Consider the following 15,286-nt stretch of genomic DNA (forward strand, 5'->3'; position numbering starts at 1 on the left):
CTGGAGAATCAAGGTCTTTTATGAACAGAACTTGTGTACCGAACTTCCGTATCAGGAACTCGAGAAGCCGCCGATCGGATCGTGAAACTCAATCCGGTCCTAATGTTCTCGAATCAGAGCGAAAGTAGCCTCGCATTCCCCAGAGGGCCAAAAGCTCGTTGAACACGTGAGCGATCTGAGGAGACAACGAAGAATTCCGATGATTCGCGGAATCATGATGTTGGATCTCGTTCGGCCACTCTACCCGGTCGAGTGATCAAACGACGGGAGTGAAATGGGAATATCACTGATAGACGGTAAATAGAGTTCGCGAGGTAGTCGTCGAGTCTGTCCCTGCCCGACGACGCAGGTGTATCATGTGAGGAGCGCGACATTCAAATCGACAAGCTCGATCCATGGACACGCGGGGATCTACGTCGAGTGTTGTCTGCCTTGCGGAACTGAGCCACCCTACTCAGATTCGTCAATTGAGGAACTTTCGTGGCAATAGGTTCTCCGTGAGATGGGAACAACCCGCTGAGCCGATACGATCAGCAACCTTCTTGGATCGTTGTCGGAAAGAACACGAGCAACTTCACCGACATACCATGATGTATCCGTTAACGACTCCCATTTTGCCACAGAGTGTGAATTCCTCGTCGCCAGATACTAGCTTTCGAATTTCGAACACATGTGCTTTCGCTGGCCGCGGGTTTCGAATACAACGTGCCAATGGCGGCCACCAGCAGTGAGTGTGTTTCGGCCTGCTGCTGCGAGTGTGTGTCTGGTGTCGTCTCGCTGCCGCATGCCGCCGCCAGCAAAACACGATCTAATAGAGATGGTCGAGCGCCTCACAGCTTCGGTGGCGCAATGTTCGAACTTACGATACTTGCCTCGACGTCGAGCGGGGTCACGGCTTCCGCCGCCGAATCGCAATCGTTTCAAGACTCAGACCAACTGATGCGAACCGCTGCAAAAACATCACTCACGCCCGCTCCAACATCACAACATACGTCAGGAGGGATCATTCATGAAAGCCCGATGCGAGGAGCAGCAGCAGCGCCTTCTGCTGGAGCGCCAGTGCTCGCTTCAGTTTCCGGTAACACCGATTTAACAACTTTCAGAGAATCGGACGTATGTCTCGACTTCCAATTCTCCAGAAGAATTCGTCTCCGGAGGGAAGCCTCTCGATTCTGACAATTGAGACAGTTGTCGATCAAATCACATACGAAGACGGGGAGATGCGGATCGCCTGCATCGATGGCGCGAGATTTGAATTCTCTGAGAGCTTTTAAACAAAGCCCGAATCGTCCATCCTCTATATCCGAATAATTATCGGCACGGGGTCTGCGACAGAGAACGGCCCGATCACACAATTGAAAGGGCTTCATACGATGATGGAACAGATGTGAAGGAAGCCACCTATTCGGCTGCCCAGGAGGACCGGAAATCGAACTGTATAAGACAGAGCTGTGAAGTCATCCGTGTGCTTTCGTGAATACTAAGAAACCTGCATCATTTCTGGAAGGTGAAGGTCCTGATTTGGAACCGTAGATGATGATTGTCTTCTTCTTTCATTTTCTTTAGCATTTTATTTTTGCATCGAAGAGGATCGGTTATTCATGAAAAGGTTGAGATGGAAGAAGGAGTAAAGCCCGGAGATGATTGCCGGTCCGATCCTCAAAAAGTTTGAATCTGGAGAGGCGGACAGTAACGGGAGATCGGGGTTTCTCTGGCCGCAGACCGTGTTGATCATCAGAAACCAGTGAAACTTGAATTATTGCCAGCGCGGACACACTTCGTTGGCCCCAGAATCAGGAAGACAACGCTCACTTCGTTATTGCAACCAATGGCCCCTCCAATGAGGTTATGAGTGATGAGTATCGGTGACCAAGTCAGTGTAGTGAGATCCGCAGACTCAAGGAATATCTCTCACGTCGGGAAGTGAGGGTTGGATCTGCATGTCCGGCCACAGACGCTGTAGAATATCGCCTATGAGGGATACTACTTAAAGTTTCCTCGATTCTGACTGAGTTTCAAGACGATCATGGCATCTTCGCACCTTTTGTTGGCCTTCGATGATGCGCTGCTGCGATTCGAATCTTATTTTGATGGACTGACAGCCTGTTCCATTGAGTCGTTCCCGAGTGCTACATCGACATGCGTGGAGCGATTCGGAAGGATTCTCGTCGATTATTTGAACCTCATCGAAGCCTCTGTCATAAAACATCCAGATCTCCGGAACAAAGTAGGGGCTATCAAGATACAGCTCGTGAATTTCTACTCCCAGAACCGTCTGCCTAGCCTCTCGGTGCTCCAGGCTGCCCTCAGAGCGACTTTCGTTCAGCACCGAGGCCCCGATTCCTAGAGCGATTTTCTTTCGAGAAAATTCCCCTTTGCTCCTCCGCTAGTCGGAATATCATCTTCAGAATCCCTGGAAGCCCACCGCGAATAAACGTTTTCGATATATATATCCTACCATATATTCTTCCTTGTGATTGGCCTCGTGTCTCGAAACGAAAGTGAAAATCATTCCCGAAGTCGATTCCCGGGAGAGGGGGGTGGGGCTCCAACTCCTTTTTCATGCCAGCATTCCCTCCCCTCCAGGGTCCTCCTGAGCAGACTCGATATTGTTCGCGCTCTGTCGGCATGTGCATGCAAGACTGTGTTTTCAGCCGATCCGTGAATCCGGCTTTGAGCAAGAAAAAATTCAGAGAAAACCCCCACAGCAGTTGTTTCGGTAATGAATATGTGTAATCCGTAGTGCTCGGAAGTTCACGCACTGAAAAATGCCGAAAATGGCAGGCGGAAGGGCAGTGTAATATGTAGCTTGGAATAGGCACCAAATACAGGCGAAATAGGCTTGGCAGCCAAGCAGGGCGAACGCCGCGTCGGACCGTTCGTCAGTGCTGTTTGATGAGTATTCTCCGTGGTCTTCCGGAGTCCCATCTCGTCCCAGTGATAGGTAGTATTTTATCGGACTTATTATCGGAAGCAAGATTTTTTTCCTGGAGCATGGGTTTGCCGACCCTATTCATCGCCGAACTAGTTCGTGGACCCTGAATTTCCCAAGAATTCCCGGGATTCAGCGTCTCGGTGACCCGAAAAGGCACCGCCGGCACGGAAAAACCTAAACGGGTATTTTCGACGAGGAACGGTCGAAAAAAGCGGCCATAGGCATTTATGGCAAAATGCCTGAACTTCCGAGCTCTGAATCTGGGTTCGTCCCATCAATCATCTTCGAATAAGCAATCTTCATTATTCTGAAGTTACTCGCCGCTCTTCTACGAATATGACGCCCTTATTCGGGGGGATGGTTCCCCTGTCCTTGTCATTCTCTGACCCTCCCGCTCACTGCTCTGAGCCCCCACCCGGAGTAGAGAAGCACAAAAAGCAACATGAAAGCCATCCGGAAGGAGTCAGGCATGCACACATCCAACGAGTTCGGGCGCTTGCGCACGCCGCGAACGTTTCTCTCAGCGAGCTTCGGAGCGGCGGAAAGTTGAATAAAATAAAGATTATCATTACCGCCATTACGCGTCATTTACAAAACTCAATAGAGACTCCCTTCGCAAAGCCGACCCGCGGGTAACGGGTGCCGATTTGTCCCCGCGCGAAACGATGCTCTATGGGAGGAGGGCAAACCAACTTGCACAGTTTTCTGTTCTCCACCGCCTGCGATGACACAGTCGGTTTGCTCGCTTCCTTGTGCTGTCGTTCGCCGCTTCGTTTGTTTTTTTGTCTCCATGAATTCCCAATCTGCGGAGAGATTCAACCGAGAAATCGAACATGCGACGGCATCGGGGAAGGTGGCTGAGATTTTTTCCCGTCTCCGATCGGGCGCCTGTGAATAACAGCGATCGGAAAGCCAAACGATTGCCTGAAATGGATGGTGTCCTCAACCTTCGACGCCACGCTACCCTCAGAGTAGCCGAATGGGATGTCTGTATATCACGGGGTCACAAGCGGAGTGTCGAGACTTCGACCATAACAATGAAGTTGAGGCATGCATTAGAGGGAAATCACGCGTATTGAGCTAGCTGGGTGTGCTAGTTGGGTCTCTTGCGCGAGCGTCACAGAAAGTGCATCCCAGTGCGACTTTTCTAGATTCGACATCGGTGACTCGGCTTTGCTTCCCCATCGGAACTTGGAACTCGCTCGCGATTCGCGAGTCAGCAAGTACAATTACTCCGCGATCATCATGTCACCGATGCCACCTCATTGTAGCGTCCTTCGGATGATTCCCGGCTGGACGCATGCTGATACAGGGAATACGAAAAACGGGACGTTCTGAAGCCTGAGCCCGTCCCGGAATTATCCTACGTTCTTGCAGGCGGAGAGTCAGACGGTCGACTGCGGTACATCTAATTCTTCGACAGCATAGACCTCACTGAACATATCCCGCGACGGGGTCATTGAATTGGCCGGCCATCCTTCCGGGAAATCGGGGAAATGCGGGATTCCCTGTTTCAGTTATGGACCTAGGTGACAAGCCCTAGGGCCAGCGCCGCGCCGCCCCGCTCGCGGTAGGGCGGGCCTACTGTTTAGAAGCCCGAGAGGGTCCAAGCTTTCTGATAGCTGCCTTCACCACCCTCAAACGAGACATGTGGATAAACAATACTCTGAGTTTTTTCTTGGAGGTATGCAATCAGGACCCGGGTCGGTCTATCCTCTTCTTGTCCTGAAACAAAGATCTCAGGGGTGAGAGGCGCTTATGGTCCCCGACTGACCCACGGAGATCATTCTCGGTCAACTGTCTCCTCAGAGAGCTCGCGGGGAGCTCTCTCCGCGCTGCATGTTCCCCTCCGAGCATTTTTCCTCTCTTTGAAAGACTATTTCTCGGCTGTAGGAGCGCAGCTATAGTTTCCGCAGCTGTACAACAGTATCTAGGCATTCCCTGAGGAAACTATGACGTGTGTACGGTTCTCGGCTAATTCGTGTGATTTGGGTCGCGAGGAATTCCAAGAGCTACTTTGCAGTGCGTACTCACTTTAACGCGGTGAATAATTGACACTGGGCACTTCACGATGCGACGGCTACGCTGCCCGGAGAACGGGTAGAAGAAAAGCGGGAATTTCGTGCAGACGAGCGAGCCAGAAGACGTGTCCTCGCTTCGCAGCGGCTGAGGCGAACGGAGTTTCCGCGATATCTTTCCCTTCTTCCAATTCCGTTCCAATTTCGCGATGAGTTTCGTTCGATCCCTTTGGAACTCCTCGCGAGAGCGAGAGATGACCATTTTTGAGGAGCGCGTTCGTGGGCTCGAGCCTTGGAACTCTGAACGTCAAGGAAAAGGCGAAATACGAGATCGATGCGACTCCTGTTCCTGCTCCGACCCCGATCGAAGATGTTTGACTCGAAATTCGAGGGTTTCATCCGAGTGGAAGTTTTCCGCTGCATCAGAGCGACGGATTCCGGTGCTGATACGGAGCTCGAGTCGCCGGATCTCGGGCTCTGACGAGCACAGCCTGCACTGAAACGATCGAAAAGCATTATAGAGCTTCTCCCCGGCGAGTAATTGGGCATACTGAGTTTCAGAGGACACCATTACCTCCGGAGTTATACCTGGTCGCATGCTCGAGAGGCCACATCCAATGTCCATGAAATGATAATATCAATGCGTCATAATGGGTGTAAGTGTCCATTCTGTTAGCAACAATGAGATTCAATGGACGAACCTATTTTATGACAAGGAAAGATGACTCTCATAAAAAGTCCTATCCCGATGAAGCTACTACTAGGTAGGAGTGCTGCCACTGTGGCTGCTGCTCGCCATCCAGCTGTTAATTCAGATGGCCGTTACAGTAAGCGGCCCTGGTTACCGCCAGAACATTTATCCATTTATTCACTCCCATCATCGTCGAGGCGAGGCAACATCAACGGCAGGAGCACGAATATCGTATTGAAATATCGCATCCTCCGATAGGCTCGCTCCAATCGCGCGCCTAATTTTCGTTCGACTCGCAGGGCGGCGGCTCGAGGCGATTCGAGAACATCGACCGACAGCTCCTTCCTCGAAGATTTCACGCGGCCTCACCTCGCAATCATGGTGAGGTCGCGACGGATCCCTCAATTGATCAAGGCATGATGCATGACGTGCTGATTGTGGACGATTCCGTGGAAACTCCGAAACCTTGTTAACTTCGCATTGTTGTCGCTTCGGGTCAGAACGATTCGACACGGCTCGTAGCTCATGAGAGTGATACGTGGACTGCCAGTTCATTTCGATGCCGCGGGTGTAGATTTAGGTCTAGGGATGGGCACTCCTCTTCCCGAGTGATTGATTGACGCCGACTGGCCGAGCCGCCCCGCCCGGCGGAACCGTATTCCCGGTCTCGGAAGAACAGGTGATTGCTTGAAATGCTGCCAACAGGTGACATCTACCTCAAGGATCCACAACTGCGCGCTAGTTTTATTCGATTTAAGATTTTTCAGTGAAGGAAGACGGAGCTATCCTGAACTTTCCAGGAGGGCATGTCCTGGAATGTGCCGGCGCGAACATTCTCCCGGCAGACGAGCTTCCCTGCCGCGTCTCCGCGCGGGGCCGACGCGGGGAGTACGAGCTTAGGGCCGAGACTCACATTAACTCTCCTTCCGTAGAGAACGTCGAGATCCGAGACATTCTGAAACGAGAGATGATCAGACGTAGCCTCTGTCGTCGCGGTTCCCTGATGGGCGGATGAACGTTCACGACATTCAAATTAAAGAAGAACCACAGCCGAGCCGCCAGATAGGTGGAAACAAAAACATTTGATCGGTGGGAAGCGAATCTACGCTTGATGGAGTGTTCTCTGGCACGGCTGAAGCGCTAAATCGATTCATGTGGCTCCGATGAAAACCGGTGCTCGAGTCGGCCGGCCGACCCGCCTGCCTGCCGACGCGCATTACATTCACAGCCTCCTGAGAGCCTCCAGGGTTCGAGTTGATTTCGACCAGTTGAACTACATAGTGGTCGTCCGACGGGCCAAGATTCGGATCGACGCCTGTGTTGGATGAAAGATAGACGACGGTGATAAAGAGGAATGCTACAGCTTCGACAGCAGCGCCATCTCATTCTCTTTTTTTTACTTTTTGACGCGCTCAACAAATTCTGTGAATACAGCCTCCCTTCCGTGCGAGCTTTCCCCCAGGCAACGCATGGCTAAGATCGCTCTGATGGGAATGAATCGATATCTTATCTTTTTAGTATCAGGGGAGGAGGCCGAGGGTTAGTTAGCGAGCGGACGCGCGAGCGAGGCACACATGGATTTGAAAGGCCGAATTCTTGCCGATTACCATTGGCTGTTTCGCCATTGGTTTTTCGAAGAGAGAAAACTGCGTAGTTTTGCGAACTCGTATCAAATGACGGCTCTCGAGATCGATTTTGTTCAGCTCTTTGTTTAGCTATGCGCTCCGCTCGGCGCGATCCCCATTCCGTGCAATGAGCTCCCTGCCTCCGAAAACAATTGGAGCTGGCGACTTCATGGAGATCAAATCCGCTGATGTCATCGTGAATAGGAGGAATTTTCGACGTAGAGTTCGAGAACTGGAAAACACAGCATCCGTGTCCCTTCGGTAACCTTTCTCCGGTCGAATGATTCTCGAACCATACTCAGCGACATGGCGAGACAGACGGGAAAACCCTTCAAGGGACAAAACGAGAATTCGTGCCGAATTCCAATCATTCCTCAGGTAATGGCGTGGCGTTGACAGCGTCAAGCTCTTTTTGAATATGGAGGCTTCTTCGTTTGACGAAGTTTCTGACAAGCCGCCCCAGGGCTCTCGGAAGGGGAGAGCGGTTTATATCGACTTGACGGAAGATAGCGTCGATTCTCCAGAGGTGAGTCAGATTCACGGCTAGCGATCTGAAAGCTCGTGCTCCGTCGGCGACGTGGGCCCAGCTCACAACCCCTTGACGCGCTCCAGTTGCTCGAGTGAGGGGAAAGAAAAAGCATACGGTAGCCAAGCGTGCGGACATGTCAGGGGTTCTGGGCCCCTCCTCGATTCCTCCCCCGCGCTGAAAGAATCATTTTATTACGCACAAACTTCTTCCACGAGAGCAAGCGCTGCCGTTCATGGGGAACGCTCGGTAATCGATGAGCTGAGTGGCGGTGGCTCGACAAGATGGGCATCAATTAGATAAGAGTGAACTTCTGTCTCTGTTTGTATCTTCGCGCTGGCTGAATGATGCATCTGTCTCAGCTGCGTCGACTCCGGCAAGCCAGATATGAATTACTCGGAGTAAGCACGCGCGCGCGTCTGTCCGCCCGACCGTCCGTTGGTGAGTGAGCGAGCTGAACTCCCAGGCGCCGACTGATAGGGATGGCCGATTCACAGTGCGGCGATAAGCATTGGTTCCTCTCCGTGAGCTGGAGTTTGATAGCGCACACTTTCACCTCGAGAGGAGCGAAGTGTGAACATTTTGTTGCCGGAGAGAAGAAGGGTCGAGAATCACCAGAGAAAATTCGGAGCTCCTCATGAAGAGAAGGAATCCTTCGATTGTCAATGAGCGAATCACTGCTTTGCCAGCAAGGTCCAACCCGAGGAGGGATGACTACAGATTCCATGAGACATACTCGGAGGAAGAGGTGCTCAAGCTTCTGGTGGGGGATTTGTTGCAATGATCTAGTGGATCGATGATTCCTGTCGGAACACCGTTGGATACAACTGACTGGCTCTGTCGCAGAGTTTCATTGAAAGAATTTATGGGCGAATGAATAGAAGGACTTCTCGGAGGATACAGCGACATACAGATGAACGAATCGATGCTGTCACTTGTACTTGGAAGTCGGCCCACGATGAAGCATTGATGAACATAACGGATCGGGGGATTCGGCTGATGTCCATCACGTGCCACCATCGGGAGGAAGACGAGGGGTACTGGGCCTCGGCTGGTTTCTCGCTCGCTTGGTTAGACATCCACCGCTCGTCTGCCTAGTGGCAAAGTTGCGTCTCGCTGGATGGCGAGCTTGCTCGCTCGCTTTCCCGTACTCTGCTGCCGCAGCGGTCATGTGTCTTTCGATGCCGGTAGTTTTTCGTTGGTGCTTTATTTTGCCCAGACCACCGGTCGTCGCTCCGCGAACCCACCTAGCCACCGCAAACCGCTCGCAGAACGGGGCTATTGAACCGAAGGAACGGGAAGCGTTCATCATCGCTCGCTTGATGGCTCCCCCACCGGCCGGGATGGTCCGGCCGCACAGTTTATTCAGGTGCAAACGGTTGGCGGTTTTCCAAAGTGGAAACGTATTATCGTTACGAGAGGAAATACCGGACTCGTGAGCTGTGGAATCGGCGTCCAGGTTCCTTGGAGCTTAGCCGTGGGCAATAAAAATCAATCTGGTGTGTCGCGAAATCAATCTACCGACAGCGGCATGGATTCCCGTACTCCCAAGAACATGCGAACCCGCTTATCTCTAGATAGCCTCATGGTCTCATTGATTCGCAGCGTTTTCTCTAGTCAATGGGATTTCCGCCATTCCATGTGCCGTCGGGATTCTCCGCTCATTTTTTAATGATCTAAGGGGAAGGCTGTTCGCTCGCGAGTCCGAATTATCAGTCCCGTCAATGCTGAAGTACAAGCTCCCGTCATTTCATAGCTTCTGTAGATCCAAATAATGACTTCATAGAAGACCCATGTATCCCCGGCGGTCGTCAAGATCTTACTCGGCGCAAGTTATGCGAAGAATCTGCGAAAACTCATTTGAACGGTCTGGAAGGGCAAACGACTCGTTGCGGGATTAATGCTTGGAAGAGGATTTTTGGTGCAGCAAGAGCCCAGAGCGCAGAGCGAGAATCCGAGAGATCGATAATTTTTTTGGGTGGCGTCCAGAGGGATGAGCGCGGGAGATACCCCCACCCGTTTCTACTCCGGTATCCTGCCTCCCCTTACGCACTGAGGGGTGCGATTCCTCAACATTCACACGTGAGTCCCTGGCGGCGGCGCAAGATTTGGCGCGTCAGACGCTAAGTTCGGGAAGTATGGAGTGGATTCAAGCATTTTTTTGAGCGAGTTCATGTGTTCGCTCCAATGACAGCTGAGCATGAGGTTTCATACATTTGGTTAGTTTACAGAGGGGCTCAAAAAAAACGAAGAATTTCCCTCTATTTCATTCGGCTCGTTCCGTGGCGCCACGATGGAACCGCCTGAGTGGATAAGCAAGGGGATAAGCAACTCCGATTGCGAAGGAGTCGCGCTGTCCCGCTTCTAGCTGATTCGAATCGCGAGAGCTCCAGATTCGCTATTCTTTTGTGCCTGGCGGATCTGACGCCCAGCGTGAGAGGAAAAGACGACTGTTTGACTTACTGACTGACTGACTGCTCGCCGAGCTAGACTCTCGATTCTTGCGCCTTCTCAAGGACTGACATCGTCCCCGTCGTCGAAGTCTTGCCTGGGTGACTCGATGTAAGAATGGCGAGCTCCTTGCCAATGTCAAGTTGACACTTGTGAGAGTGAGTGAAGGACCGGCGGGCTAGCCGATCGCTTGAAGCAAGGAAAATTCGAGTTATTAAACTCTAGGGCGGAGTTCACAAGAAACTGACAGCATTTCGACGAGCCATTCAGCCAGCCAACCATGGCGAACTACGCGACGCGAACCCCAACCCCGGGCCTCTTGCCTTGTCGTTCGTAATTCGCTTCTCGTAAGTCCGCGTGTCAGTCGGTCTGTCTGTCCGTCCGTCGGTCCCATTTCATCGAATTCTGGGCTAGTACACAATGTTGGATCGAGGAGCACCGTGGGGGCCCTCCGACGCGAGTTTCCTCCTCTAGATTCGATGCGCCCTATACTACATGGAGGAGAACGTTTTGCGAGGAAAAAATCTCTCCGATAACGCTCGAATGATGCTTATCGTCTCGGTACAAATTATCTGAATTCAGCGACGGCGTAAGTTGTTGACGGCCGCTCTCAACCCTACGCATCGTCGCAGGAAGACAGGAGACTCTCGGCCGATAAGCGCAGTCTCCTCCCCCACGTCCTCAGGTCGGTCGGTCGTACGACCCACCGCCGGCCCAGCCAGCTCCCTCAACCTCAACCCCTATGATTTTGTTCTCCTTCCTTCTGGTTGAATAATCAATTAGCCGAGGAATGCAGGAAGAAGCCAGTCAGAGAAATACGAGATGACTCAGATATTATCGCAGGAGAACGGGTGACCCCAGGATGGAATCGCAGAGCCGAACCTCAGCGTGGTTCACTCTCCCGCTGCCGCAGCAGACTTCTCGAATGCACGACCAGCATTTGGAGACAATGCCTCCTGCCCAAACCTACTATCATCTACCTGGTCGCCTATCTCGGTGCTGGTGCCACTATGAAATTCGAAACTCTCGCCCCGCGTCGAATAAAGTCGTCCTCCGCCTTTCTTCCCTTCATATTCGTTGTGGTTGTCGTCGTCGTTGCAGCCACCGCCGACCTCGTATTCTATTCTCCGGGCTCTGTTCGGAAGCTCTTGAGGGCTCTGAGGATCAACTCGAAGCCAAAGACTGTGCAGAAGCGTGATCTCTTAAATTCCCTAAACTCGCTTGAATCGGGGGTCGAGATGAAAAAGAGAGCGTTTGAAATGGCCGGCAAAACGAGGGATATTCTGCATTTCAACCCGTGGCGGTTCCCCAGAGCTGAATATTTGAATGACTGGGATTTTAGGACAGCGATCAAAGCCAGCAACTTCATTCGCATACGCATTCATAGTGCCCAATTTTTCCTTCCTTTCTTCCTCCCTCTTCCGTGATGGCGCGGACTCGAGCGTTTTCCGCTGTGACCTCCGATCACATCGGAAGGATCACATCGGATATTCCCACGTGAACGAGATAGCACGTTCGCGGGCAGCTCCTGAAACCATGAGACGACTCCACAGATCCTGAAACTGCCGAGACCAAGAGTACGAGAGCTTAGATATCGACTTCTAGAAGAGTACAAGTTCACCACCTGGACTGGCTCAATGTCAATGCCACGAAATTCTCTCGCTCTTCGCAATACGGCCGAGAAAAAGCATAGCTTCGGGCGAACGAGTCTCCGAACGCGGGGATGGATGCGATCCTTCTCCTTATACCCCTCGCTCGATTACACCCGTTCGCCGCCACCGCTCGAACTCCCCGCTCTCAACGAATACAATTATCAAATCACTGATGCTGTCAACCCATCCGGCATTTTGATGGCTGAAAGGGATCGGAAATCGACGCTGCTCCACCATGGTCTCCATCATCATCATCATCATAGCAATGACTCTCGCCATCATCATCATCGTCATGGTCGCGGTAGCAAAGTCCGAGAGGAAGTTCGCGTGAGTCTGGCAATCAAGCGTTTCCGGTGCGCAAGACTCCGAATCCTTCGATGGATATGCGGACCGAGGTTTATGGAGATTTTCATTACCAGCACCAAACGAAGAAGAAGCAGTTGCTCCCCACTGCCTTTCTGCTTGCCTGAGATCTCCAGAGATGGACGACGGAGCTCGTCAGTGCTGTGCCTCGCTAGTTGGGCGCGTGATCCGGTGGCTGACATAATATGAGTATGCCTTGCGGCCCTATTCAATCGCGAACTCTAGACACAAACACTGAGTGAGAGAGAAAGCACGGAATTCGGTCCCGCATTCATGATGAGATGGGGGATCGACATGGAGCGATTCTCGTCGCATCTCCACCCGATCGTCTATCCTTCACGATTCATGTGTTCTGTAAAACCAACCGAGCGAGTCGAGAGCATTTGGAGCATGAATGCCGAGCTTGGGGTTCCAAGGCTAGAATGCAGGGCTGTCCTCGGAGGGGATATACATACCTACTCCGCTTGTTGTGTTTCATGGAATTCGCATTTCAAACTCGTTGGACATCAAGGCTCGCTCTCGGGCCCAGTTGAGGAGGTGAGAGGCGAAGTGCGAATCGTCTGACCAGCCGAGCCGCGAGAGCCCCGCGACCTTCTTGGCTATTCTGAATTGCCTCCGTACCGACAACTACAAGTATGGAAGCTGCGCCTCTTCGTGAAATATTGATTCACAGACACTGTGTGGAAGAGTAGGTAGTCAGAGACACTACGGGAGTACTTCTCATGGGGACCGGCATCAGGAGAACAGCACGCACGACTCAGGCATGGCAGGCCTGCATTACTCACGCGTATAAAACCACGCGGACTGGGAATCGAAGGAATTCAATAGCGGATCACTTCCCGTGTGAAAGCGAACAATTTCCTTAAAGTCCTCGGAGAGTATGCTAAGACGCTAGTCGCTCGCTTATTCCTCCGCGGAGGCGACGAGCGGAGGCTCTCCCGGAGAAAATCTTCATCGCGAATGTACCTACTTACCTACTGTTGGATGTTCTCTCTCGTTTGTAGGTCCTGACTCCTTGCCGCCACCCCGTTCCTTACCTGCACCGCCGAGAAAGGTCTACGACAACGGCTATGTTCAATAAAACCAAAACTTTTCGGGAGAACGAGTAGACTCGGTCATAGTGGCAAAGCGACTAGCTCGTTGGCAGCACGGGTGACTCGTTGACTTCGCCTCTGCCGCGCCGTTTCCTCACAATGGGAATAATTCACGTGTCGCGGTTACTGCGCAGTCTTCGTGGTTCGTCTCTTCCCCCGACTTTACCGGTCGCGAGCACCCCGACCGCCGCAAGCTCTTGTGAGTCCTGCAGTTGTTCAAGGAGTCATTGTCACACACAGAAAAGACATGATTAAGGAGAAAAAATGAGACGAAAAAGATTACAGAGAAAAATCGAGCGCCGCTCTCGGAACGGGGGCGGGATTTTTATTCGAAGCTTTTGGTAAACGGTGCCAATTCGCTCGTCCAAGGAGAGCGAACAGCCTCTGAGGAGAAAAACTCAAATAAATGAGTAGATGAATGACTCGCTTTGATTTTTAAGCGAGTTTTTCCCCCTGGTGGAGCGCGGGCCCCCAGTGCCGTTCCCGAGCCCCCGGATTCGCTGCCCAAATCTTGCGGTTGCTTTTTTTACCCTATCCACCTTCTGCGCTTTCATAGCGATTGTTTCGAACGACATTCGGCATTTTCCTTGAAGTATCGGCTTTCCTTGTGCTTTTCCGAGACTCTCCGAGACTTGAGGGAGCATTTTCCCCGCATGTCGACCTATCGGATCTATCCACCGACTTGAGGAGGCTTCTTCTCTGATTTTTCATAATTTCGATCCCATCGGAATCTCGGCTGGCACAGCCTGAGGAATACATATACATTCAGGAATACGGACAGAGGTATACAGATTTCGCGAGGCCTGGAAGATTCACGAAAAATCTGCCGAGGTTTGGGAACGGTGGGCAAGCCCATAACTTGTTAGAGATGGTGCGGTCATCAACTAGATATCATCGAGTTCGTCGCTAGAGATCGTAGCTTATCTACTTTTCTCTTTGGATTTCGAGTCAAGCAGCGATTTCCGAATTGAGGGTAAATTTCTCCTCGGTGACGTTGAAATCTGGTCCAACTTCTGGAGGTTCGGACGCTCTCGACTTCCAATCCTCAAATCGGCACCATTCTGTATTGTGGAGATAATACATACAAACCTCGATCCGTCGTCAACGGAGATTCTCCATATCGTAGACCTGCGGTTGACCGTTTCTAATATAAGGGAAGTCTCTAGTGCACAAAGCAGGCTCTAGGCTTGGGTCGCAGATTACTCCGATCCCGCTGCGACATTTCATTGTCTCGTTGTTGCCGCCCAATGTTTCGGTGCTGTCTCCTTCCGATAAAGTCTCCGTCGCTGAGCTCATTTACAAGTCACGTACCCCCGGTTTAACGGTCTCTCAAGACGATCATGCTTGGTGACGAGCTTGCTCGAAACTCACGGTCCCTCTCGTCCTGAAGTTTGTTCCGGCTGATTTGTTCGGGAGGGGGGTTCGCTCTCTCTCCGTACGTCGGCACCACTTCATGAGATGGAAACAGCTTCGCGCCGGTGAACGCGAGAACTGGAGATTGGAGAAAAAAGACTGGCGAAGAAGAGGAGGAGAGGGAACAATGTGCAAAATAACAGTAACGGTGGCAGACGGGTTAGTCCATTAAGACGGCGGCTTAATTTTTCTTGATTAGTCGCGCGACTAAGAGAAAGAAATGGACGAGGACGAAAGACCCGGGGAGAGGAAGAAGTTCATAGTCACTTGCTTCCTCGTCGTCTCGTGCCCCGAATCTCCGTCAAACTGGTTACTCACACGGCTTCCAGGGGTCGCTTTGACAGACTGAATGCTCCTCCTGAACGGAAAGGCTGCGAAACCTTTTCCGGTGACTGATGACCATGATGATGACGACGGCGGCGGCGGCAACGAACTCTCGCTCACGAGTGTCAGATAGAGCTTCCAGTCCGCAGTTTCTTAGGCTCTCCATCTCACGACTGCTCTTTCGTCCAAACGAT

The sequence above is a fragment of the Galendromus occidentalis genome, unplaced genomic scaffold (assembly GCF_000255335.2).
Source record: "Galendromus occidentalis unplaced genomic scaffold, Mocc_1.1 scf7180000077511, whole genome shotgun sequence".
NCBI classification, from domain to species: Eukaryota; Metazoa; Arthropoda; class Arachnida; order Mesostigmata; family Phytoseiidae; genus Galendromus; species Galendromus occidentalis.